This window comes from Mizuhopecten yessoensis, unplaced genomic scaffold, assembly GCF_002113885.1.
Source record: "Mizuhopecten yessoensis strain PY_sf001 unplaced genomic scaffold, ASM211388v2 scaffold716175, whole genome shotgun sequence".
Lineage (NCBI taxonomy): Eukaryota > Metazoa > Mollusca > Bivalvia > Pectinida > Pectinidae > Mizuhopecten > Mizuhopecten yessoensis.
In genome coordinates, this window is record NW_018479985.1 from 251,278 (window position 1) to 256,812 (window position 5,535).

Sequence of the window (5,535 nt, forward strand, 5' to 3'; positions counted from 1 at the left end):
GTAAATAACATCTGATGTACAGTAAGTGTGCAACATAAACTAGGGGAGGTAAATAACATCTGATGTACAGTAAGTGTGCAACATAAACTAGGGGAGGTAAATAACATCTGATGTACAGTAAGTGTGCAATATAAACTAGGGGAGGTAAATAACATCTGATGTACAGTAAGTGTGCAACATAAACAAGGGGAGGTAAATAACATCTGATATACAGTAAGTGTGCAACATAAACTAGGGGAGGTAAATACAATCTGATATACAGTAAGTGTGCAACATAAACAAGGGGATGTAAATAACATCTGATACAGTAAGTGTGCAACATAAGCCAGGGGAGGTAAATAAAATCTGATATACAGTAAGTGTGCAACATAAGCCAGGGGAGATAAATACAATTTGATGTACAGTAAGTGTGCAACATAAACTAGGGGAGGTTAATTCAATTTGATATACAGTTAGTGTGAAGCATAAACTAGGGGAGGTTAATACAATTTTATATACAATAAGTGTGCAACATAAGCCAGGGGAGGTAAATAAAATCTGATATACAGTAAGTGTGAAGCATAAACTGGGGGAGGTAAATAAAATCTGATATACATTAAGTGTGAAGCATAAACTAGGGGAGGTAAATACAATTATATATACTGTAAGTGTGAAGCATAAACTAGGGGAGGTAAATAAAATCTGATATACAGTAAGTGTGAAGCATAAACTAGGGGAGGTTAATACAATTTAATATACTGTAAGTGTGAAGCATAAACTAGGGGAGGTACATTGAATCTGATATACACTAAGTGTGCAACATAAACTAGGGGAGGTAAATACAATCTGATATACAGTAGGTGTGCAACATAAACCAGGGGAGGTAAATAAAATCTGATACACAGTAAGTGTGCAACATAAACCAGGGGAGGTAAATAACATGTGATATACAGTAAGTGTGCAACATAAACTAGGGGAGGTAAATAACTTCTGATATACAGTAAGTGTGCAACATAAACTAGGGGAGGTAAATAACATCTGATATACAGTAAGTGTGCAACATAAACTAGGGGAGGTAAATTAAATCTGATATACAGTAAGTGTGCAATATAAACTAGGGGAGGTAAATAACATCTGATATACAGTAAGTGTGCAATATAAACTAGGGGAGGTAAATAACATCTGATATACAGTAAGTGTGCAACATAAACTAGGGGAGGTAAATAACATCTGATATACAGTAAGTGTGCAACATAAACTAGGGGAGGTAAATAACATCTGATATACAGTAAGTGTGCAACATAAACTAGGGGAGGTAAATAACATCTGATATACAGTAAGTGTGCAACATAAACTAGGGGAGGTAAATAACATCTGATATACAGTAAGGGTGCAACATAAACTAGGGGAGGTAAATAAATTTCTGATATACAGTAAATATGAAGCATAAACTAGAGAAGGTAATCAGAGTTGTTGAGCATTAGTTAAAAGTATGATATATCTTATGTTTGTCAGAGTATGAGTGGTAAATTACTGTCAACTAGATTTTCACTTTAGACCGATTATCACTGTCAGAGTTTGGTAACAGAATAAGTAACTTAAATTCTATAACTCCTTGAAATATAAAGCAAAGAAAGACTTCGTTGAATCGTTATTGTACCCCATACTAGAAGTGATTTTTTTCTGTTATAAGAATTGAAACTTCAGTGAGATTCCAAGTGAAACTGAGCTCATTGACTTTCAAAATTTATCAAGAACAGATATAGGGTTACACTAGTCGATCTGTTGACATTAACATGTAATTTCTGTTATTGAGTAAATTATATTTGATTTTTTCTTCATTTCAGTCTGAAGATGTAGATTTTAATGCAGATATCCATGGGCACTGGACCCTGGAGAATGCTAAGAGTCGTTTGCACCAGTTCCTACAGGTAAACAAGATACAGACAGACTACAAGTACAGCATGGTGGGACCCGATCACAACAGGTAACTTGATCAATATCACACTTTATGCATGTCAAGGTCAAATCATTGGTTTTTATAATGTCTGAACAGAAAAGAAACATTTAGAATCGTGTATAACGAGGATGACTGTTAACTTTTATAGATTTACAGTATATTTGAATAGAAAGTCCAAAGGCCTTTTTAATGTGGGTGTTGTATTTTCATAGAAAAGTTTTGAAAAATAAATATATCTTTTCATTATTCATTTTCAAATCTGTATTTATTGAGAATTGTTTACTTGGTGACATTTTATGATTTATTCTCCAGAAATATTTGATTTTCAGAAGCAAAATACTTTTATATTTTTACTTTAAAAATTGATGCGTTTCTTTTTGAAATCAATGCTGTATTTCACTCTTGTGTTATGTCACAATTAGAAATTGATAGAATTGTCCAGGTAAAATGTACTGGTTTTGAACACTTGACAGTGATGTTGGTCTTGACCTTGGTATTATGAAGGAGGAGACATGGCTTTTTTGCTTACAAGCTTTATAGGGAAACTATCAAATTGAGATATAGAGCTTATCCTATAGACTGTCATAGGAGCAGCTCTCTATTAAAGTGAATATCTAGAGACCTAGTAGTAACATGGTGCTGTCAGTGTCGTCAGTGATATAACCTAGCATACCTGTTTATACAGTAACATAAGTTTAAACACTAATCTTGTAGACATTTCTTCCCTTCATCAGAATTTTTACGAAATGTTGAGCAGATTTTTTTAAAAAGAATTGTAACATTTCATATGATAGAGGATATTACATATGACAACACCATGTTAGAACTATCAAATATTTAAACAGTGAGGCCTGAAATGTCAGAGGGGTATGGCCTTATCTAAATATAGACCTGATGATACAGTCTGGTGGGGTACAGCTTGTATCACTGTCACTACACCCAACTCTCTGGTTAGACTTGTTCACTCAAAAATAGATCAGAAAAAACACAACTTGTTTTCAGCCTAGACTCTTGTTACCCTGTGTACACACTCAGATGCCCTATCAATAGTTGGACCATGCATCCAATTTTCATTGTTTGTGTCAATAATATCCGTAATATGTATGGAATGTTTTCTTAGAAAAAGGAGATAACTCATGAAAAATTACCACACTTCACTAATGCAGCTGATTCACTTTAATTTAAGGTGGCTTGGTTAGTGAAACAGTTACACAACTGCTCGAATGGCAGTGATAATGTATACATCTTTTATACCAGGAAGTGTAACCTTCATGTTTACATGAAAACAAAAGTTTATTAGTTCTGAATTTGCACTTTTTGAAATTGTTCTGTATGTGGGCTACTTCAAGAAATATTTACTGTTATCTGATTTGTGCTGTGAAAACCATGAAAACAACATGAGTGAAAATTACTATGTGTATAGTACCAGTAGTCACAATAACAGTATCACAAACACAGTTGATATTGAAACAATAAAGCTGGTTGTGACAAGATAAGAGAAATGCACAGATCATGTAGTTAGTGCCTATGGAGTATCATACTTTATTATTTATTATTTATTAATTATTTTGTCTACAGTTAAAAATTAATAGAAATAATCAACAATATTGGATATCTAGCAATTTGTTTGAGTTAGATATTTTCAAGCTTGTTTTACAGTCTGGTGCAGTATATAAACCATTGATATCTCCATTTACAATAAGAAATACAAAGTTTTCTGTCTTAAAATCCTAAAGGTTTATGATTTTGCACTGTGTTTTGAGTACCAGGGTAAACAAGAGTAAAGGGGTTACAAGATGTCAGGTTCACAACACATTGCCTGTATGGTGGTTTACACCTAGCAAGCAATGGATTCTTTACAAAGATCAACATTTTATGGATATATTAAAAGTATTTAGTCAGGAAACTTTCACCATTAAGGCAATGGTTAAACTTCTATTTATCATTCGTCTAACCAAAGAGTTGTGTTGTCATGGGTAACAGCTGCCAGTGCCATCTGGTGAGCAAACTGAGAACCAGGAACATGTACCCCACCAGGCTGTCCCACTGATCTATGGAATCACCACGGGTAAGTACAATACACACAAGTTAGTTTAAAGTACTGGGGCCAGTTCAAAGATATGAATTTCAATTTTGAAGTTATATTTAACAGGTTTTAATTAACTGTGTCCCGATAAATATCTTAAAGTGATCATTATAGTGGTATGTTTGTGTACCTAATACCTAACCTGATTACTATTTTAATATATAAAGGGAACTCTGAAATAATTATTATAAAGAACCTCAGCTTTGAGGCAGCTTGTTTCAGAACAAATGATAGTGCAAATTACTTGATTTTGTGGTAGCAAACAATATTGTTAGACATTAGGTTGAAAATAAGTTAGCTTTTGATGTAATATTATAAATCTAATGTGTAAAAACTATTCAGCATTTGGATCAGAGCTGTTAAACCCAGTCATTGTCATCTTTTTCGATTAATATGATTGATATTTAACATCCTAATCAATTTATAATGGTCACCATGGATTTGAAGGGTAACTCATTATTGAAGTTCATTGAAATGTTACATGCTTTTGCATTGTTCACAGTCATGTATTAATGACTGATTACATTTATATATTTCCTGTCCTTTCATTGCTGTTGAATTGACCTGTACAACTATTATAAAACATAGATGTTAATTTCTTCAAAACCCAGGGGAAATGCTGGTATTAATGTCACACTGAGTTTGGAGTTATATTTAGAATCCCCAATATTATTCTAACATTATACAGCGGAACTTATTTTAACACGCTGATTATCAGTTTCAAAAAGTAAGTCATTAAGTACATATGATGAATTGTAACATATGCTTGTTTCCAATTTTTATTATCCTTCTGTAGGTGCTTGTTTCCAATTTTTATTATCCTTCTGTAGGAGCTTTATAGCAGAAATGAAGTTCTACGTGAACAAACTTGGCCAAGGTAAGTGGGAGGAATGTAACATGTACATATCTGTATTATCCCCTCGCAACGGAAGTTCGAGGGGATATAGGATTCTGCCCGTATGTACGTACATACGTATGTTACACTCTTTGTCATCACTCTGGCGACTTCATTCCTCAACGGAATTTCATGACACTTGAAAAAGTGTTAGGGATGGCAATGTCTTGAACAAGTTCGCGTTTCGGATTACTGTGTTAAAGGTCAAGGTCAATTTAACTATTTTTAGAAAAACTTTGTCATCGCTCTATCGACTTCATTCCTAAATGGAATTTCGTGAAACTTCATACAAATGTTTGGTATGGCAATGCCTTGAACAACTTCTCCTTTCAAATTTCTACATTGGAGGTCAAGGTCACTGTTACTATTTTTAGAAAAAAACTTTGTCATCACTCTAGCCATTTCATTTCCTCATATGTCACAATGTGTGAATGAGAGGGGATTTGTATCAATTGTGATGCCTTGTTTATGTATACTTCAGTTCTCAATCAATCTACTGGTTACACATAGCAGACTCTTTTAATCAAATGTGATTAAAAGATACAAGATTATGTTCTTTCATTTGGTGGAAAAAATACTAGCTCAATCTATTGCAAAATATTTACTGTAAAAGTG

General features: G+C 33.4%; 1 long non-coding RNA gene across 1 annotated transcript; it reads left to right on the forward strand.

Moving 5' to 3' along the window:
- Positions 1-1,830: 1,830 nt before the first annotated feature.
- Positions 1,831-4,905, forward strand: LOC110441948. Its single transcript, XR_002461966.1, has 3 exons — positions 1,831-1,966; positions 3,900-4,007; positions 4,856-4,905. It is a non-coding gene; the product is annotated as an uncharacterized LOC110441948 (long non-coding RNA).
- The last annotated feature ends 630 nt before the right edge of the window (positions 4,906-5,535 follow it).